At 41.7% G+C, this 22,877-nt stretch overlaps 1 long non-coding RNA gene and 1 pseudogene across 1 annotated transcript in view; both read right to left on the reverse strand.

Annotated features, from left to right (window-relative positions):
• Positions 1-698: 698 nt before the first annotated feature.
• Positions 699-1,874, reverse strand: LOC142830014 (uncharacterized; annotated as a pseudogene).
• A 4,821-nt stretch (positions 1,875-6,695) lies between these two features.
• Positions 6,696-22,877, reverse strand: part of LOC102450182 (uncharacterized) — a 100,450-nt gene continuing 84,268 nt past the window's right edge. Inside the window, exon 5 of the long non-coding RNA XR_012905077.1 lies at positions 6,696-7,676. This is a non-coding gene — a long non-coding RNA (uncharacterized LOC102450182). The remainder of the gene's footprint in view (positions 7,677-22,877) is intronic.

Below are 22,877 nucleotides of genomic sequence, written 5' to 3' on the forward strand. Positions count from 1 at the left end.
GCATGGTGAATAAATGAAAAGGTCTTTACTCTAGCACATAGTTGGGGAATATTGTGGTGTTTCTGTGTTTATGTGAATGAATAGGGAATTTATTTATTTATAAACCTCATCTGTGTTACACACACACACAATTCATTTAAAATAATGAATATTCTGAACAATACTGAATAAACCAGAGTGATGTAGATATGTATGTAGGAAGTTCACAAAAGACATGCATGTCATAGTTTATATATTTAGCTATAGTAAATCTGAGTGTTCAGCCATAAGGCACTTTTCTGAAGCATAAAAAAAACTGAATTATTATCATACTCAGCTGTTCATGCTTTTTGAAATGGTCAGAGTTATACAAACATAATAGGGCTGTTGAGATATTTTTTTAAAAATTATTCATATGATTAATCACACTGTTAAACAGTAATAGAATACCATTTATTTAAATATTTTGGATGTTTACTTCATCTTCAAATATATTTGAAATATTTATTTCAGTTATAACACAGAATGCTAACTTCATATTTATTTTTATTGCAAACATTTGCACTATAAAAAAACCCCTTCAATTCACCTAATTGAAATATTGTAGTTGCAATGTTTTTATAATGAAAGTAGAACTTAAAATGTAGAATTATATAAAAAAGAATAACTATACTTAATAAAACAATGTAAAATTGTAGTGCTTACAAGTCCACTCTGTCTTACTTCCTTTTCAGCCTATCACTCAGACAAACTTGTCTGTCAAGCTTTGTATGTGAAAATGCTGCCCACTTCTTATTAAGAGTGTCACCTGAAAGTGAAAACAGGTGTTTGTATAGCACTGTTATAGCTGGTGTAGCAAGATGTGCTAAAGTTTCAAATGCCCCTTCATGGTTCAATCACCATTCCAGATGACATGCATCCATGCTGTTGATGGATTCTTCTTAATTACCATCCAAAGTAGTCTGTATTGATGCATGTTCACTTTAATCATCTGAGTTAGATGCCATCAGCAGAAAGTTGCTTTTCTTTTTTTCTTTTGGTGCTTTAGGTTCTACAGTTTCTGCATCAGAGTGTTGCTCTTTTAAGCCTTCTGACAGCATGTGTCACACCACGTTCCTCTCGGATTGGAAGGCATTTCAAATTCTGAAGACTTGTGTCTAATGTGGTTGCTATCTTTAGAAATCTCAGATTAGTACCTTCTTTGTGTTTTGTCAAATCTGCCATAAAAGTGTTCTTAAATCTAACAACATATGTTAAAGAATGGAGAGAAACATCATCAGAGACGACCATAATGTGGTGTATATAGCAGAATGGGGGTAAAAATCAGATCAGGAAACATACAGTTGCTCTCCCTCCCCATCAAGAGTTCAGTCACAAACCTGCAAGGCTCAACCAGTGTTTCTGGCTTTTGCAGTTTTTCAGAACCCTGGTAGATGGTGCTCTGGGAGAGCAAATGTGGATTTGTGAGAGTAGCATTTTTGCCAAGAAGGTGCTGAATCATAGCTAATGTGGAGTTCCATCTGGTTGAAATATTTTGTACGAGAAGTTCTTGTTTCTGTCCATTTGCAGCTTGTTGGATTCCTAGCTCTGTACTGTTAGCCTGAATGTGTTTGAAATGGCCCACAAGATTTTTACATTTTGCCAGCATGTTTTCAAAACCATCATCACTGAGCACTACATGCATTTTGTGTGTTCAAAAGGCAAGTGACTAGCTGTTGCTACCATCACATTACATGTACTGTCAGTACTAAATGTTAATTTTTTTGAATAGTCCATTCTTTTACAACATCCACACAGTGCTCTGCACATACTTCAGCATAATGCTTCTCTTCAGTCTGAGATACTGTTACAGTGAACAATTGCAGTGCCAATGAAGCATCAACAAGGTGAGTCATGACACTAAAACAGCTGTGATTGCCCAAGGATGACTACTGATCACCGGTGCATTTTTCAGAAGCACCAAGGGTATGTCTACACTAGCCCTCTAGTTCGATCTAGGGAAGCTAATGAGAGTGACCAAAATTGCAAATGAAGTGCGGGATTTAAATATCCTGTGCTTCATTAGCATGTTCCCGGCCAGTCGCCATTTTAGAAATTGACTAGCCCAAAGTAACTGCCCGCGTCTACAAGCGGCAGTGAAACAGGATTCCGAATTAAAGCCCTAACTCGAATTAGCTGGTATTCCTCCTGCAATGAGGTTTACCAGCTAATTTGAGTTACGGCTTTAATTCGAAATCCTGTTTCACTGCCGCGGGCAGTTACTTCGGGCTAGTCAATTTCTAAAAGGGCAACATGCCAGGAACATGCTAATGAAGTGCGAGATATTTAAATCACATGCTTCATTTGCAATTTTGGTCGCCCTCATTAGCCTCCCTAGGTTGAACTAGGGGGCTAGTGTAGACATACCCAAACATTGTAGTCCTCTCATTGCTTTATAGGTCATGTGTTTATTATATAATGGTTCCACAGGAGGGCAAGGTATTGGACTGATTGGAAGATGTTATCTGAATAACATCTCTTAGCTCTCTGTCATTTACAATGTTGAGTGGTCTGCAGTCCATAGCTATCCACTTTTTAATAGCACTGGTTAAAATTTATTTTGTTTGATCCATGGCATGGTAGAAATCCTGAAACTCTGCAATTGTACTTGGTTGCAGCAGGCTAGATTCATTTGCTGGTGGTAGGTTATCTATAGCACAAGATCTGGAGGTAAAAGCATGCTTTGCACGTAGATGGTACTACAGACTTGAAGTGCTTCTGTGGTATTGGAACTCAGCACAACAGTAACTACAGATAAGTCTTTTTAGCCAGAGAAATATCTGAAGTATATTAAACATAAGCTTCTCATTCAAAAGACCTGAAATGCTGCTGCTTTGATCTATTAACTTTTTCTGATAGTTTATTAACTCCAGATCATGAAAACAGAGTAGAACTGTGTCAATGTCTGGAATGATTCAATAAATTCCTCTATATAATCAATATATTTGTGTCCTATTTAAAAGAGTCCTTGCCATGGACATAGAAAGATTTTTACCTCAGGATTAACATTCAGTAGGGGAGTGAATTGCACAGGAGGGTTTTTTATCATCTGCTGCTGCAGGGTTTGCCATTTGAACCCTATTTTGTATGTATCCTTTAGAGGAGTTTTGGCTTATTAAAAGAGTAAAAAAACACTATCTCAGAAAGTGAGTACTTTGGAGAAATGCTTCAGAGAAGAAAGGTACATTCTTCATGTTGCTTTTCTTGGTTTGGGTTTCTGAGCTCACGAGATTCATCTCTTGTCCAAAGAGATCTTTATCTTAGATTGCTGCATTTAATTTTGGGGGAAGAACATGGAAGGAGAGGTAACAATATCCAGAGGGGAGCCAACAAAATTGCTGGGCCCCTGGGCAAGGTGGGGGAGGAGTCTGACCTTGCACTTACAGAAGAGGTGGAGCCTAAGATAGAAGGGGCAGGGCTAAGGGCAGCCAACAGTCAGTGCTGCCCAGACCTGCTGTGGTTTCCCCCTGCCAGCCTTTCAGTGTTGCCCAGAGCATGCAGTGCTCCATTGGAGATGTAAGTAGCAGCAGTGTCGAACAGAGGCCCAGGCCCTTTTGAGTCACTGAGTCCCAGAACAGTTGCCCCCCAGTATCCCTCTTGTTGGTAGGCCTGATAGTGACTTGTGCAGGAGGAGAATCAGGGAAAACAGGAAGCTTGGGGGTGGGGAAGGGTGGTCAGCCCCAACTGCAGGGAGGCTGATGAGGGAGATGGCTTGCTCCTGCTTCTGGAAGGGTGGTTTCTGATCTTAGGATTGCCAGGCTCACTTCATTTCACTGAGTCAGGTGGGCTCCTTTCAGCAGAGTGAGCCCTTTTTTGCAACAGCGGGCGGATTAATTTGAGGACTCATCATACTCTGGGGGCGAGGGGGAGAGGATGGTGCAGGGAAACTGAGCTCCCCAAACCTATGTGCTCTATGGGATACCCCCAGAGTGAGCAGCCAGCTATGGGCAATGCAGCACAATGCAGAGGTGTGTGTGTGGGGGGAGAATAGGTCCCAGGAGTGAGGGGCCAGCCAGGAGAAATAAAGTATGGGCTGACCAGGTGGAGATGCATCTTGTTTTAGCTAGGATGGTTCCCTTTTCAGTTCTGTCCCAGCTGTCCCTACATTTTCACCAAATCTAGAAATTTGTCCCTGATGCAAAGCAGAGAGTGGTGGCAGCACAGAGCTGGGGGGGGGGGGGGGGGGGGAGGGATCAGCCTCAGACGGGGGATGCACAGAACTGGGGGGAGACAGGGATTAGTTTCAGCCTCAGGGGACACAGAGTTTGGGGTGGAGGGGGATCAGCCCCCATCTGCAAGCAGCATGGGGAAGGTGTCAGCCCTAGTCCCAGATGTGGGCAGCACAGGACTGGAAGGAGGTGAGTCCCAGCCACGGGCAGTGGGGGGCTGGGGACACACAGTTGGCAGTGTGGAGTTCACAGGGGCTCAGCCCCAAACTGTGGGTGGCGCAGAGCTCATAATGGTGTTTGGGAGGAGGGGAGTATCAGCCCCAGCTGCAGACAGTACATGGCTCTGGATCACCCCCATCTCTGAGCAGCACAGGGCTCGGGGCCAGGGGTCAGCTCCTGCTACAGATGCAGGCAGCATAGGGTTGTGAGGAGGCAGATGCCACTGTGGACAGTGGGGAGTTTTGAAGGGAGGTCAGTCCCAGATGCTGCTTGGGAGGCTAGCCCTGGCCCCCTGTAATCATAGGGAAGGTGGCTTAGGTGAGCCCTGCAAAAAAGGGAAGCTTGAGCAAGCCCTTCTGGCAGTTTTACTTTAAGAAATACGGTCACATGGGTGGAGGTGTAAAGGTCTTTACTTCTTCGCTGGAGCCAGGATGAGAAATACATCTCTTTCTAGCTTTAGCTTTTTCTCTTTCTGCCCACCCACCAGCCGCAGCTTGCATTATTCTACCTGACCAGACCAGGTTCTTTGGAGCAGCTGCTGCTGCACTTCTGCCCAAAGGAGCTATGGTTAAATGCATGTTAAAAAATGCTAATTTGTGCTTGCATTAATTGCATGTGTTAACAGCAGTTAATTGACAGTCCTAAAATATAATATTTAAAATAAATGCAGGAGACTATTTTCTTCTCAGGCAAATGTTCATTAGTAACATTCAAAAGTGGTTTGGTGCTAGATATCTCCTCCAAAATATCAGACAAAACACATGGCTGACTCCTAGTTCTAGTTCTGAGATTGTCCTGCTGCTGAAAATAGCTTTTGCCTTGTGGTAATATAATTTAAATCTGCCTCCCATGATAGCAACTCACAAAGTCACTAATTAAAAATAACGGCCTAGAGTTTTTATATCATAACATACATATACACTGCTTAAAATCCTCTTAAGGCTTGAAGAGACACATAACTGTCATAGTGCCATCTTTGCATGCAAAAGTTTAGCTGTGGTGGCATTTGCAGCCCACAGAGCATGTGATGTCTTGTCTTCTTGAGGATAATGCATAAATTGATGCTCTTAATAGATGTTGTTGTTTGCACACACACATCAATACCAGTGGTTTCCCTCTACAGAGTTTTGGAAATCTTTCCATATCTAAATAGCTAATAACAAAAGGCCTGATAATCCCATCCACAGGGAACTATCTCTTGCATGAATCTAAGAGACTCCCACACAGATTTTTCCAGATTCCTCTATTAGGGTAACCTGCCTGCCTTCATTCCTTCCTTGACTCTATGCCAGCTGTAGTTCTTGGGCACCCTCTACAGCAGCATGACTGAAAAAAAGCTTTATATATCTAGACCCAGTTGGTGGTTGCCTACGGAATCCCCAGAGAGAAAGCTATAGAAAAGTGATAGTTTCTGCTTATAATTCTGCCTTCCATTGCCTGTACCATTTTCATCTCGTTTAAATGTATCCTGGACCTGCAGGTCCAGTTTTTCTCAGTCAACATGTCTGGGGGGAAAAGGAAACTATATCCTGGGCCCTAGTTTCCTGGAGTAGAGGGTTTTCCCATCTTAGTTCTGGGATCAGAGGTGCTAGGGAGAGGTCTGTTCCTAGTTGGGCCCAGTTTTATTCTGACCCCCTTTTACCGGCAATATTCAGAGATTTGAGATGCATGAAGAGTTGATCCCTGTACTACCACACACAGTTGAGATGTTCTAGTGGGGCTATTGGAGAATATTGTGCTCTTATACGTGTTCTGTGCCTAAATAGGAATTGAATTCACCAACATTATGTAGCTGTCATTTTACACAGTTCGAGAGAGAACCTCCATCAAGCTTGTGAAATGGTGGGGGTGCTGTTGAAGAGTCAGCTAATTGTGCTCTCTGCACAGGTCCAAAAGACCTATCTGGAAGAGATCAGATATGAAATGGCCCAATAGTTTCTTCTCTCCTGTAATATGGTGTAGAACTCTTTAAATAGGGGCTTGAGTTCTGGAACAAAATTCTTTCAGTTCACCCAAAAAGGTGGCTAAAAACTGTGCAGTATAGTGATTTTAAAATTCAAAGCATTTTATAAATATTAACATTTGACAGCACCCTTATGAAGTAACAGGGAAATTTTCAGTTTGCCACCATAGGTGGGGTGCTGAGTGCTGCCTGAGACCCTTACTTGAAATGGTTTCCATGATGTTGCCGGCACACAGGGTGCCCGAGGGAGCAACAGCTGGGTTCGTTGCCCGGTGTGCGTGCTCCAATAAACACACCGGTGTGGAGAAGCAAAAAAAGTTTATTTGAACGCTCAAATAGGTGCCAGGAGACTAGACCTCAGATCAAGCACACCTACGTAAGCAGTTTTCCCTCCTTATATACCCAAGTTGTTTACTTACAGGAATATAGTGAACTGTAGCAAGTTTCCCATGCTGGGACATGCTGCCAGCCCCCCCCCTCCTCCTCCCTCTACAGAAACACATCTGAATTCTTCTTCTATACCACTGATAGTAACTAGGCAATTTCAAGGTCTTGCTGCCGTTCCCAGCTATCAGCGAGCTAGAGAAAAGTTATGCCTGGGGCGGAAGGGGGAGAAGGGAGCTTTTAGGGTGCTTGGGCCTAGAGCAGGGGCGTTTCATCGATCCTTGTGATCGTCTACTCCCCCGAGTTACCGAGGATCATGCCCAGTAACCCCAACAGCTCCCTCCTTTGAGAATACTCAACACACTTTTGTCTGAGTTTTCTCATATTCTGAGGACAAAAGCTGATTAAATTCGCGGGCGAAGGCAACCTTTAGGGTTTCATATGTGTTAGTAGCCAAGTTTGCAGAGGCCCTTCCCCATCCTGCATGCATGGTGGGCGACACGGGAGACAACAAGAGACTGGCATCTGTGGCCAAAAGTATTAGTAGGGCAAACTCTGCATTAGAACCCATTGTGAGTCTACTGGACAGGGCAGCTATGTTTCCAACAGAACCCCTAACCCCTCAGCGCTTTTTAAACAACAGCTTAAGTCCCAGAGTGTCAGTGGATGATGCGCTGGCGGGCTGGACAGTCCACTGTTCTGCTGGCAGCGATGTGGGCACTACTTTGAGACGCGAATGATGAATCCAGTTTTTGTGTCCCTCAACCTTTGCTGCCGTGTGGGAAACCAGCAGTACGGTGTGGGGTCCCTTCCACTTCTCCTGGAGAGGCTCGTCCTTCCAGGTACGAATGAGCACGGAGTCTCCCGGCTGCAAGCAGTGGACAGGGGCATCCAGTGGAAGAGGCTGTGAGTCTTTGGTGTACCTGTGAAGAGAAGAGAGCACAGCAGACAGAGAGCACGTATACTGAGATGAAAAAGCCGCATCCCTGTTCCCACTCCCCTGCCATAGCCGGTGTCCCATTCATAGGCCATGCCCTTCCAAACATAATTTCGAAGGGGCTAAGCCCTAATCTACCCTTTGGGAGAGTGTGGATGCGGAGCAAAACAATGAGTAAAGCATCAGGCCACCGTAGGGAGGCTTCTTGACAGATTTTCAAGAGGTGATGCTTAAGGGTCTGATTTGTGCGTTCCACCACTCCACTGGCCTGCAGTCGCCATGGCGTGTGGAGCTTCCACGGTATTTGTAGGGCGGCTGCTATGTGGTGGACAACCTTGGATGTAAAGTGGGTTCCGTTGTCAGATTCCATCCACTGGGGAAGCCCGAAGCGGGGGATGAGTTCCTTGACAAACTTGAGAGCCACAGTCTTGGCTGTACAGTTATGGCACGAGAAGGCTTCAGGCCATCCGCTAAATCGATACACCAGGACGAGGAGGTATTTGAACCCTTGAGTCTGCGGGAGCTCAGTGAAATCTATCTGCCAAACCAATCCCGGGCCTGGGGTGGGTTCCAGAGTAGCTGGTGGTACTGAAAATCCTGGTCGAGGGTTGTTCTTTTGACAGACCAGACAGTTGGCCTGTATCTGAGATGCTAGGGGCCGAAGTCCAGAGGTTAAGAAGTATTTATTCATAAGCTGAGTTAGAGATTCTTTGCCGGCGTGAGTGGTTTGATGTAGTCTCCGCAGCACTGGTCGGATTAGGTCCTTCGATAGGAGGATCTTTCCTTCTGTGGAATGGAGACATCCCTCCTTTTCCCGGAGCCTGAGCTTGGTGGCCAGTTTTCTTTCTTCAGGTGAATACTGAGGGGTCGGGAGCTCCCGCACGGATGGGATGAGGGCCTGCATATAGGCGTTCTATGCTTCCAGTGGTTGCAGGGTGGCAGCACACTTGACTTCCCTGTCTGCCTGGGCATTTCCCTTTGCCACGTCTTGGTCGTCCCTCTGATGAGCCTTGCAGTGTACCACCGCCACTGCCGAGGGGAGTTGCACTGCTTCTAGGAGCCGAAGAATGTGGGCCCCATGCTTGACCGGGCAGCCTTGGGCTGTCAGCATGCCCCTCTGTTTCCACAGACCAGCATGAGCATGTAGTACTCCAAAAGCATATCTAGAGTAGGTAAAGATGTTGACCCGTTTTCCCGCTGACAGTTCGAGTGCACAGGTCAGGGCTACCAGTTCAGCAAGCTGGGCAGATGTCCCAGCAGGCAAACCCTCGGCTTCCACGGTATCATGGAGGGTCACGACAGCATAGCCTGCCTTCCTTTGCCCGTCTACTACAACACTATTACCATCAGTGTACCACTCACAATCCGCATTAGAGAGCGGATGATCCTTTAAGTCCGGACGGCTGGAGTATTGGGCATCTATTATCTCCAAGCAGTCATGTTCCTGCTGCTCTGTCTCTGGTAAAAGAGTGGCCGGGTTAAGGGAGGGACAGGTTAGCAAGGTCACGTTTTAAAGCAGGTTTCTCTTCATATATTACAGCAATCGCTTAATTCCTTCTACACTTCCACAGAGTCCATTTTTCACCTTCACATACCCTCAAATCACTTGCTTCGTCTTTCCAAAGAAAATGTTTCTTATTCCTATTAATTTAACTTTCTGATGACTGTATTCTTACTTTCCTTATTCCTTCCACTATGCCCATAGGGCTCCAAACCTTTTGCCTAGGTGGAGCTTAACGCTGACAGGGGTTTGGTGTGTGGCCTTTCCCGGGACCCCTGATGACCATACTAGGGGTACACCTGATCCTCCTACTGGCTCCACTCAGAGGCTTGCACAGCAGAGGGCTCAGCTGCCAGAGTCATTATCCAGGCATTCTTGGGGGGTAAGGTAAGGGTTATTTCATCCTGGGTGAAATGCAGGGTGGCACCTAAGCGACAAAGCAGGTCCTGTCCCAGCAGCGGCGTTGGGCACTCGGGGAGATAGACCAGCTTGTGAGTTATAGTTCTGTTTCCCAGAGTGCATTCTGCTGGGGCATACACTGGGCTCCTTTTCCTGTGGCACACACCACAGTGAGGGAGTCCGCCACGGGCAGCTGAAGGGGTTGGTTTACAGCGGTTCATGCCACCCCAGAGTCCACTAAAAAGTTTATTTCCGAATTTCCCACCCTCATTTTTACTCGGGGTTCCGGGGGCAGGATGATCCGTTTCCCCTGACACCCCTATTTATGAGTCTCTGCTGCCATCATGGGGGCACATTCTCTTTCGGGAAGGGGGCTTTTAGGGTGCTTGGACCTAGAGTGGGGGCGCTTCATCAATCCTTGTGATCTTCCACTCCCCCGAGTTACCTAAGATCATGCCCAGTGACCCCAACAATGATATATAGGGTTTACAATCTGGGTCAATGGCTCTCAGCACCACCACTATACATGTTGTTCTACTATCACTGTTTGCCTGACAGCTGCATACAAGGTCAAAGTTAGTGGCAAGACAACCAGTTAAGATAGAATGAGTAATTTGGTTTCCAACCACACACAGTGGAGTCGTCAGAACACTTCGTTTGTTGTATACAGTACATTTACTAGAATTGTTGAAATGTTCTCATCCATCAACAAGATAAATTGTATTTCCACACAGACAGAAATATTCATTGGGTATTCCCCTACTCTTAAAATAATAAAACCTCATGAAGAATGACAAGAGCCTTCAATAATTAAAAAAAAAAAAAAAAGGTCTGGCCTCAAACAGCATTTCTTAGACACACAAGTTTTGTATATAGATAGCAGGTATTTCACAGATTTGGATCAATATTTCATAGTACTTTTTGAAAACATTGGAGAAAACAATAGCTGACATACTCCACTATGCCACAACATTATCTACCATTCAAAACTATTAACGTCCTCAAAATTTTCCAGTCTGCATTTAGTAACAGAAAAATAAAAACACTTGGGCTATGTCTGCACTGCAGGCTTCTTTCACAAGAACTTTTTGCGCAAGAGTTCTTGCACAAAAGTTCTTGCACAAGAGCGCGTCCACTCTGCTATGTGCTTTTGCGCAAGAGATGTGCTTTTGTGCAAGAGCGTCCATGGCAGTGTGGACACTCTCTTGTGCAAGAAAACTCTGATGGCCATTTTAGCCATAGGGGTTTCTTGTGCAAGAAGCCAGATTCTCATCCACACTAGCCTTTTTACACAAGAGTTCTTACACAAAAGGCTTATTCCTCATGGGGAGAAGAATAACTCTTGCACAAAAAGCCCTCTCTTCTGACGATCTACTGTAAACTTTCTTGTGCAAGAATGGGCTTGGAGTGTGGACAGTCTGCAAGTGTTTGAGCAAGAAGCCTGAAGTGTAGAAAAAGGCAGAGATTGTTCATTACAGAAGGTGGCTTCATTTTACAGTAAATAATTCTGCAACTGGTATTTTTGTTGGATGTTTTGCACAACACTTAGAGCAATAAATTATTCCAAAGCTATAACCTAAGTAAGCAAGCAACTCTGATCACAATTTAGTGTCTGATTTGAATCTAAAGACTAAAACAGCATTTTAGCATTGTATGAACAGTGATGTATAAACACCATTGGGTCTGATGAGCATCCCAGAAACTGTAAGACTTCATTTAAGCAACCATGTTGTAAAACACTTGCAGAGTTTCTGTTTTTTATCTTGAAACAGCAAGCAATACAGCATGTGGTATTTTCTCATCTTGATGCAGAGAGAATTAATTTGTCATCCAAACACTTCCCTTGTAGAGAAGAGCATGTCACCAACAGTAGGAAGTGAGTATTTTAAGCATAAAAAGCTATTTTTTCCTTCAACCACCTAATTTCTGAGACTGCAAGACAAGAACACATTTGATTTCAGACATCAAAATAGCAACATATGTAGTTTCAAAACACTGGTTTAGAGATTTCAAATTATTTACTATAAGGCCTCAGTCCTAAGCACAAAAACTATTATAGTTCAGAGACCTCAGAAGCATTTGACATGCCTGTCCTTCACAACCACCCATACTATTACTCATCTTGGGGTACCTATTCCTGTCCCCTATCCTCACCTATAGAATATATATAATTCACAGCTTCCCACCTTCCTTCCTAGAAGCTTTTTACAGATCTCTGTTCCAAAAAACTGCCTATATGGCAATTTAGGAATAAGGGAAAGATAGCAGGGAAAATATCTTCCCAGTGTCAGAAGCAGTGCTGGAATTCATCTTGTTGACTCAGTCAACCAGGACAGCCTGAGAGCGTGCTAATAGCTCTGAAATGGAGCTCAGTCAACAACAGCAGTGGGGTTTGGGAAAATTTGTGGTTTATGCTGAAATCTAGTTCAGATCTTTGTTCCATTCCCTTTTCGTCTACTTTGTTTAGCAATCACCTCTCAAAGATAAGAAGTGGCAGTCTTCTTGAACAGTGTTGCTAATGCTTAGAAAAATGAGCCAGAATTGGAGTTCCATTCCCAGGCTAAGTGTACACTGCCACTTTGCTACACTGCACCTTTCTGGCTCAGAGGTGCGAAACACTTTTCTCTCCTCATGTGCAGCAAATTACAGCACCAGTGCAAACAGGCTCTTGGATCTCTTAGCTACTCCCTCTTGGAGGTGATTTACATAGAGCACTGCTGCAGCTCCACTTCAATTTTAGAAATGTAGTCAACCTCCTCAAATAGCTGATCCCTGGCCCTGCTCACACCATATTGCATCTGCCACTGAGACCATTAGAGCAACTGAGCTAATCTTATGGGGCGGTCTAAGCAACCGAGTGAATTTTCCCTGGAGATGTGGATTCAAATGCCCTCTGTCACCAGCCAACTGGTACTAGGATATCATTGTGATAGGACTTTTGTTTGGTTATTATTCATAATATCTGTATAGACTTGGGTAGAAAATTTACAATTTTTTGCCTCTTCTTCCCCTTTCCCCCCTCCTCACCCCAAGAAACAAAGCCAAACCAAGTGGGCTGTGCCCACACAAGCTCATGATACCATTTACATGTTTTGTTAGTCTTTAAAGTGATACCAGACTATTTGTTGCTTTTTACGTTCAAACAGTAAAAGTCCGTCTATCCAAACTCCCACTTCAAGCAGATGCTTGAGAGATTAGATCAACCTGGCACTCTTCCCTGAAGCTCTGTAGAATCAGACTTTGTCTGGTATGGGAGTGATAAATTCCACAGTCACTGGCCCACAACTGAGAACACTGGCCCCAGTCCCAGATGTTTAAATCTAAGGACTATTATCTTGAGCACTTTAACTAATCTCAGGTGCTACTGTGGTGTGTCTGGAGACAGATTTGTTTTTCCACAGGAAGATAGGGCTTTTGTAATGTAGAGCTTTAAAGCTCACTCTGCTGGAGCTGTGAACTCATAATATTCTCCTACCGATTTCCAGGATGGTGGCGTTCCCTTTTGTTCATCCCTCAAATGACCAATTTTTAGCCACTGTTCTGTTGTTAAAAGCTCAATACAGCTTTGTATGTTTAATAATTGCCTCCTTTTCAACTCACGCCATACATAATTGGTTTGAAAAGCCATTAAAACCCAATGAGAAACCCAAAACTTGAATGTTCCTGAGTTAACTTTTAGTTTTCATAGACCTGCACAACTTCCCTGAAATAAATCTCCCTTGGCTTTTACAGTAAAGAATATGAATTCAGCAAAAATGATTTTAGGTACAGTTTTTTGCCTTCTACCTTTTTATTTCTATCTTAGATTTTTTCATACAATCTACTTATGCTGCAGATGTGACCATTTTCATTTCAAAGACTTTTTGAAAAAGATTCTTGTTGACGTTCAATCTAATTAATTTTGTACTTGAAAATGTCACTCAGTTTTTGCAAACTGTGCATGAAAATATTCAACATGGTGAATGCTTTTGGAGCTCTGGTACATCTCCTGCTCAGACTTTTGGTCTGAACTGAATTTAATGGACATGGAATTGATTTAATTACTGGAGCTTATGTAAATAAGAGCCCCCAGTGGTTTACTTCTTACCAAGCATTTAACAAATGAAAAATAGTTTTAAAAATAAACTGGTTTTGCTTGTAGCTCGCTTTTACCCAATGCAATTTATACTATTAGGCTACGTCTACATTGCAGGCTTCTTGTGCGAGAACTGTTTTGCACAAGAGTTCTTGTGCAAAAGGTCTTCCACAAGAGTGCATTCACACTGCCATGTGCTTTTGTGGAAGAGATGTGCTTTTGCTCAAGAGCGTCCATAGCAGGGTGGACACTCTCTTGCACAAGAAAGCTCTGATTACCATTTTAGCCAGAGGGGTTTATTGCACAAGAAAATCATGTTGCCCGTCTACACTGCCTTCTTGTGGAAGAGCTCTTGTGCAAGAGGGCTTATTCCTCGTGGGGAGAGGAATAACTCTTTTGGAAGAAGCCCTGTTGTCCGATGCTGTACTGTAAATTTACTTGAGCAAGAACGTGCATGCAGTGTAGACACCCAGCAAGTTTTTGCACAAGAACAGCTGTTCTTGTGCAAAAAGCCTGCAGTGTAGACGTAGCCATAGAGAAGCACTTAGTTCATATAGCTACTTCAGATAACATCCTTTCGTATTTTTTATTGCTATTAGATCAGTCCAACACCTTTTGATCAGACGAAACTCTGGCATGCCAATAGTTTCAATTGCTATTAACTTTTACCTGCATAATTTCATTAAAAAAGCAAAGGTTACACAGGATATTGTTTTTTCTTTGGTGATTCATATTTATTAGTTGCTATTATGCTGTTAGTTCTGTTAGGAGTTATTCTTAAATGGACTGTTTCTGCTTCTGTATAGTTTCTATTACTTGGAATGCCCTTCATGTTGACTTCCCTGCTGTCACTGGCTGATTGCCTTAGTTTTAATCCTGTCAGTAAAATGTTATGGTTGAACTAATCTCCCTTAGGAACTTTTAGTATCTCCTGTAGAAGTCAACAAGGAGTTTGTCCATTAAAGCAGCCTGATGGCAACACAACAAGTCACTGGGAAAAGACATCTGGACCAATGCTGAATGGGGATATGTAAACTTTATACCCTTCAGTAGCAGTCCGAGCAACAGGGTTTTCTTCTCTTTGAAGGCAAACTGCATGAAATCACTCCAAGAACAGTAATCTGAACAAAGGCAAGATTTATTACAAGCAGTGAAAATGGGAAGCTGTTTGCTTAACATATCTAGGGTTACTCTTCTGATCCCTAGATTTTTATTATAGTTTCCATCTCATGAAAGCTTCCCCCCTGGAATGTTTCTGGTCAGCCTGTCCTCTCCATGTTGCTTTTGGGAGAGAGAGAGAGAGAGAGAGAGTGAAGATCTTCTCTGTCCCCTCAACCATTTGATCTGATAAACTTAAAAAACAACAAATGGTCTGGTAGCACTTTCTTGACTAACAAAACATGTAGATGGTATCATGAACTTTTGTGGACATGACCCAATTCTTCAGATGTTAGTCTATAAAGTGCTACGAGACCATTTGTTGTTTTTTAAGTTTATCCTGTACAGACTAACTCAGCTACCCCATGAAGCATTTGATCTGAGACATTGTACCCTCACTTTGCAAACCAGTTTTCTCCCATCTCTGTAAGTGCAGATACAGGTTTCATCCTGCAGCAAGCAGTTCCTCAGTGTGAGGAGGACATTAACAACAATTGTGTGGCACATGGCTGATGCACAAATACAAGAGATGGTGAAAATGACATGGCACTAAGTGATATCCATTATGCAGCCTTTCTTAAGCACTTGAATTTTGATCATATCCTAGCACATAAGTTCAGCTAATAAATAGAAAAATAGTGAGAAGTATCTAGTCTGGTAGGAGAGGGAAGTTGGGAATTTTCTTCTGTTTTTACAGCCTCAAATTTGTGTATATTCATCTGAGCATAACGGTAGTTGCTAAGCAATTAAACACCCCCTACTGTTGTATAGCTATGCTGCTAGTTCAGCTGTAATGAGCCATTTACAGTAGATAGCCAAGTAATGTGCCATAAAGGTGGCCAGCTACTGTGGCTGATTCATTTAAGGGATGTGGACTTAGTGAAGGAGCAGAATAAGATGATCAACTACCATTGAAAATAAAGCAAATGGAGAAAGAGCAAACTAAAATAATTTAATGATAAAATAAAAATGCAAACAAGTTGAAGAAAAATAAATCATTTAAAAAAACCTCCCTAATTATTTTATAAATGGAATGAAATAAACAATGGGTGAAACAGAGAGGTCAAAACCCAAAAGCAGAAACAAAATACAAAGCAAGTGAAAGATAAAAGAAAGACGCCATAGTAATGACTGTTCAAAGCTTCAGTGAGGAAAACTAATGATGTGCAAGAGGATAAAAGCTATACAAAATGAAATTAAATATTCTGGCACATCAGGAAAAAAGAGAAGAAAAGGAAATGGAAATGAATGAAGAAAGGCAGAGATAAGTGTTAAAAGGACTAGACTGAGCTTTGAGTAAGAGATGATATGTAGTTGTGCCAATCCAAGAGACAGCAGTCACCAATTCTCCCACCCCCACCTTCTTGTTCCTTGGTGGCAGGTAAGTGTATATGGGCATGTCTGCACTAGGAAATTATTTCAAAGTAACTAAATTTGAAATAACTCCTGAAATAACTATTTTGAAATAAGCATATTCTCCAATGAAAGCAGGAGTACAGATTTTGAAATAACCAGCCCGTTATTTTGAAATAACAGACTTGGTAGTGCGAACGCTCTGTTTATTATTTCAAAATACGGGATGTTATTTCAAAATAGCTCCCTAGTATAGGCCAGGGCTATGTGTAGGGAGTGCATTGTGATACCCCTATTAACAGGTACAACTAATTTTGCACTGTCTGGTGGATTAAGGGGAAGCAGAGTCACGGCTTTAGTTGTAGGAAATTAATTACTCCTATTTGTTTAAATTTATAAAAGGCACATTGGCCACATTTCTCTACAGCCATTCAGTTTGCTCTCATACCTTACCAGCAATAATATGATGCATTTTGAAGTGATGATATTCCCACTGATGCCCTCTTAGAATCATAGAATACTAGGACTGGAAGGGACCTCGAGAGGTCATCGAGTCTAGCCCCCTGCCCTCACTGCAGGACCAAATACTGTCTAGACCATCCGTTATAGACATTTATCTAACCTACTCTTAAATATCTCCACAGATGGAGATTCCACAACCTCTCTGGGCAATTTATTCCAGTGTTTGACTACCCTGACAGTTAGGAACTTTTTCCTAATGTCCAACTTACTCTTATAGTCAGGAACATTGTATTTTTTTTCTTCACTGCCTTAATAGATCTCATTGTATCAGCTAAACCACATATACAGAAAAAGCTACTTTGAAAGCAATTTCCATACATGGAGGTACATAAGAACTTCTTTATGAGCATGCTATTCATTGATTGTATTCATTGATAGGATCCTATTGATTGATTCTATTCCATTAACATGGAAAATACGTGAACCTCCAAGTTTTCATGGCTGTTTCCCAAGTGATGGCTGTGAAAGAAGATGAAAGACTGGGTTCCATAATGATAGAATCGAGATCATTGTCCTGACAAAAATATATATTGTCTGCCTATTTGATCAAGAGATCCTCCTAAATGGTAAGAGCAAGGCCCACCAAATTCAGCTTCCTTTCAACACAACTTCAAGGAATGTAAAAGTTTACTTGTGCCAGAAAAACAGGATGTTCATAGAATGGGATTGCTTCTCATAAAAGCAAACAGAAAAGAGAGAATCACCAGATTAAGTACAGTCCTCAAAACTGACATAACTGCAAATGTTAAAAGAGATGAACCAAGATGAGCCAGAAAAATAGGATGAACCTGGAATCGGATGGCTTCTCATTACATCTTATGAAAAAGATATAAAATGGTGAAATTTGGAGTACTGCTCTGTTTAGGTACAGGTAAACCAATGGTTATGGTTTGAAAACTAGGAGACAATGTTATTGGAAACCAAATTAAGTACAACTCTTTGTTAAAACATAGTGAATTATAAGAGTTTATAGGGGGTGAAGAAATAAAATATACTTGATAGAATTTCCCTTTTAAAAATACTAACATTAACTTCATAAAAATAATACTGTATTTTTGAGAAATATAATAGTTTCAATGAAGCATGTATATTTTCCTTTTATTTAAAAATTTAATTGGATTAAGGTCCTGAGCAATGTCAGATACATCTCTTAGACACACACACACACACACACACACACACACACACATACACACACACACACACACACACAGCAATCTACATGTGTGTATAATATCAAAGAACATCAATTTTAGAGAATTGTTCAGAAAAATCTATACTTTTTGCTGTGCAGTAAATACAATATGGACATGTTCTGGGGTATATAAATTCTATAGGCCAAGAAGGGGCTAATTGGAGCTTGTGAGTTCATTTGCACCATCTTTTTACAGCAGGAGGGTGTTTTTGACTCAGGGAAGTGTTAAATGGAAGAAATTAAAAATAGTTGGAAGAAGGGGACCCTGGAAAAAAATAGTCTGGAGGTTCCTTCTCTGTGGAATTAATGATCTAATAGCAACCAGACAAAGTGAGACCCATGAGAAGTCTACAGAACTAGAGTTAACTCTTGTGATGGGCTCTGAAAAAGGAAGTCCAGGGAAGCAGTAGTACTGTCAGCATTCTATAGAAAAATGGAGAACTAGGGAAAACTTAGGGACTTAGGCCTGAGATGGGTAGAAGTTAGTTTATATTTTGCTGCTGCTGGTTTTTTTGGGGGAGGAGGGGTGGGAAGGGGAGGAGGAGGAAGGGTTATCTTTGCATGAGGGACTCCAAAGAGAAGCCAAACGCATTTGTTGAAAAGGTGAGGAAGTTGTGCTGATTTTGTCCAGTATTTTATGTCAGGGACATTGATTCCATAGAAGCTATAGAACTATGATGTTTTACTCACCACCATATAAGACCACTGAAATCTAGAGGAAGATAATTGAGACGGATGTTTATGCCATAAGAGATTACTCTAAGTGTAGTTATGGCCGCCACAGGCCCCTGAGCGAGATCAGGGAGGAAGCTCCATGCTCCTAGATAGGGCAAGGCCTTGGGCAGAAGGCATGGGTACAGAGTAGCTTCTGAGCTGCTTGGAGTGCACCACGTGATTCTCTGGGTGGCGATTTTAAAGGGGTCAAGTCTGTGGTCACTGCCACTGCTGCAGTAGCCATGATGATGTCCAGGAGCCCTGGGCCCCTTTAGAATCTCTGAGCCCTGGAGCAACTACTTCCTTGGCCCTCCTCCCTACTGCTATTGGCATACCTGGGTTGCTACAAAGAATGGTGCATCTATTACAGGCACAAACCTGAATAGGTTTACGCTGTCAGTTTATGGTTAAAAGCATTGGAAATGCTGTATATCCTCGGTGCTTCTTGATAAAGAAATGAAGCACCTGGATAGGACACATTGTGGAAAGTATGGAAAAGCAGACAACCGGTCTTTGAAGTAAAAATTCACTTTCACAAATGAGCTTTATGTCATGATTCTTTAGGCACCTTCATTCTATCCATGAGTCTGAGCTCTCATGATGGCATCCATCTCTAACTTCCTTCTCCCCAGGTTTGCCCTACTAGGGGGGTAGCCAACTTGTAGGCAGCTTCAAGAGGTTTTATCTCTGGTTCCTCAGGATGCTCTGCTCTCCAGGCTGCTTCACTCAGGCTATGTCTATACTGCACCCGTTTTGCGCAAGAAATATGCAAATGAGACTAAGCATGGAATATCACTGATCCTCATTTGCATAATTAATGACTGCCCGCTTTTTGTGCAAGAAGCTTTTGCACAAAAAGGAGCCGTCTATATAGCTCCTTTGTGCGCAAAACCCTCCTCTTGCACAAGAGCCATTTTTCTGGAAAAAATGTGGAAGAATGGCTCTTGTGGAAGAGGGGGGTTTTGCACAAAAAGGAGCCATGTAGATGGCTCCTTTTTGCACAAAAGCCTCTTGTGCAAAAAGTGGGCACTCATTAATTATGCAAATTAGGCTTGGTGATATGTCATGCTTAGCCTCATTTGCATATTTCTTGTGCAAAACGGGTGCAGTATAGACATAGCCTCAGCTGGTTACTGTGGACCCCCAAAGCAACTAACAAGTATAGTACTGTGAGGGCTAACCCTGCCTCCACATCTCTCATTGCCACCAGAAAAGAGAAGCAGTTTATTCGATCTCGTCAGAAGCCTGGCTGGCAGGACTGTTGGCAGGAACTCCCACCCATTGCTTCCTTCTGATAACTTTCCTCTGACTGGGGCATGCGGATCCCATCTGAAATGAGATTGCATATGCTGCAGGAGATTGCATAGTTTGTAGCTGTAGACACAGGGGCTATGTCTACACTACAGGGTTTTTACGCAAAAACACATGGAATGTCCATACCTCAAGCATGTTTTTGCGCATGAAAATTTACAGTAAACTGGCAGAACAGAGGGCTTTTTGCGGTGTAGGTATACCACTTCTATGAAGAATAACTGCTTTTTGCACAAGAGGTTTTCAGGATCTTTCAAAAAAAAGGCTTCTATTTTCAAAAGAACCGTGTCTAGACTGCGGTTTCACTTTCGAAATAGCACTTTTTTCGAAAGAGTGCCATGACGCGATTATGCAAATGAAGTGTGGAAAATTCAAATCCCAGCTTCATTTGCAATTTTGAAGTGTCTAATTTACATCCCTCTGTTGAAAGAGGGATGTAGTCTACACACACCTTTAGAGACTCTGATAGGCACTATTATAAAACTATGAATGCAGAAGCAATATGTGCCCATCAGCACATATTTAAGAGTTATTTTACACATACTGTGTATGAGGGAATGCAGGTCCAATGTCCTGAAGTAATCTTTTCTTGAAGCAGGTGAGAAGACTGGAGAGGAATGGAGCTGTCTGTCCTCATTATTTTATGTTCCTGATTTATTTCTGGCAACTCATTTTACTTTCAAACTCAAATATACTGCCAGGTATGCAGAGTGGTACATGTAGCCTTTTGGACCAGCTCATTACTTTATAATTGTCTTTTAGAAATTAAAGTTGGACACAAAGCAACGTAGCAACATATTTATTTCCTAGTCAGATTTTTTTTTCTTCTGACAGAATGGAAATAGCAATCTTAGTTTGCCAACTTGTGCATGACACTTTGTTTTAATTTCAAAATACCTTTTTTTAAAAGCAAACTGAATTTTTATAGGAAAATATATTAATGTTAGTGGTTTCATTTAATCAATAATTAAAGAAAAAAGAAATGTGAAGGATCCCAAAAGCACTTCTCAAACTGTAGCCACACCATAGTTACAACCACAGGCACCAGTTTAAACATGATTTGATTCCTCTCCCTATCTCCCTCCCCACACAGCTGTAAAATCCACAAGTAATGGAATTGTAGATAGAAATTAGGTAGTTATGGTCTCTGACCAATAAAGAAATATCTCACAGTAATTGAAATTAATTGAACCAGCCATTTTGTTTAAAGATAACATTTAAAAATCAGCACATGGTAAACTCTAGAAAATGCTTCTAATGCTTTTCCCTTCTGTAGCTAGAAAATACATATGTAATATTTATTTACATTGGCTATAACAGTAATGTCACAAATTAAGGGAACTTCCAGTCTAAAATCTTTACTAAAATAAACAGGAATTGAAAAAAGAAATCAATGAGGAGCTCAAATCTTGCAAGTAGACTAAGGAAATTCAGGATAAGCTTGCACTTAAAAAAAAAATCCCAGCATTTCATAGTCAGATCACAACATCACTGAGCCCATAAGTAGTTACTTAGGTGACAAATCAGCTGAATACACAACCACTGTACATGAGAGCTGAAAAGTAGGTAAAAACAGATTCTAGACTTGTGTTTTGGGAACTTGGGGTTAGATGTTTAAAGGTATTTTGATGCCACTGAACACCCATTTAGTACCTAAATGCCTGTGAAACTCTTGATACTCGGTGTTCAGTTCCAAATTCAGAAGCGATACAGAAGGTGATACAATTTACTGTTCATAATTTTATGCTAAATTACAGGCCAGAAAAACTGTTAACTCGCACTCTCTCTTTTTTTATTATATACTTTTTATATCCTTTTCTCACCCATTCTGGAACTACCTCTTTCTGTCCCCTCTGTATAAATTATACCTATCTTACTGAAATGAAATTTCATCACAGTGGACATTACCTATGAATCGACCATGTTAGGCCATATCTATACCACAGAGAAGATTGAAACAGCCTCACTCAATCTTCCAGGGTTCAAATAAGCGGGCTGGTGAAGCTATTCTAATTTGAACTGAGAGACTCCTGTTGATGCCAGCAGTCCTGCTTCTTCAAGAAGAAAGGGAAGTCAAAGGGAGAGTGTTCTCTTTGACTTTCGCAGTGTGGATGGTGCCAAAATTCGAGCTAAGATATTTGACTTTAGCTATGCAATTAGCTTAGCTAAGGTTGCGAATCTGAATTAAAATGTATCTTCTAGTGCTGACCAGGAGTTATTGTTAAACATTAGTTAAAGGGCTTATTCAAAAGGGACCCACATTTATGAACTAACTTAGTCTATCTTTTTCAGAAGGGTTAGGCTAATCCTGAGAAGCTTTGTATCTGTAGGTATAGGAAATCTAGAAATTCTCTAAATCTGTTTCGGTTGGAAATCTCCATAGGGAAACCTTTCCTTCAGCTTTTCTTTTATATTTTTTTCCAATTGGACTAGAGCATCTTTTCAAGAATGTATATTTTGCCACTTTTATTTCTATTCCTAGCTAAACACAAAAATTGCAGATTAAAGAAAGAAAGTGTAACAAACTTTTGTATGAGACTCAACAGAGTTTTCAAGTTCAGTATTCACAAGTAGAGTAATAAAAATATTTTTTACTTTGGTTGAAATTTTCAAATCTGACGAAGGGATTTTGTTCTAAAATTCCCATTAAAACTAAGTGATTTATGGGCCTTACTGACACTTTTAAAAGAGACAGGCACTTACTGTGATGGTTAGATGTTTTTGAAAAGTTAATCCTGAGTCATCTTTGAAAATTGGCAGTTTGAACACAATGCAGAAGCCAAGAAATCTTCTGGGACTATTATAAGACTCAGACTAGGCTTTCTCCTCCACATGAAAATTGTGCCTCTGATTTGTTTTTAAACAAGAAAAGACTCTTATAAAAAGACTAGAGCTTTACAGATATTTATGCTGTTGTTTGAGAAATTGTGTTTAGAAAATGTGAATACATCAGGTTCAC

This window comes from Pelodiscus sinensis, chromosome 6 (assembly GCF_049634645.1).
Source record: "Pelodiscus sinensis isolate JC-2024 chromosome 6, ASM4963464v1, whole genome shotgun sequence".
Lineage (NCBI taxonomy): Eukaryota > Metazoa > Chordata > Testudines > Trionychidae > Pelodiscus > Pelodiscus sinensis.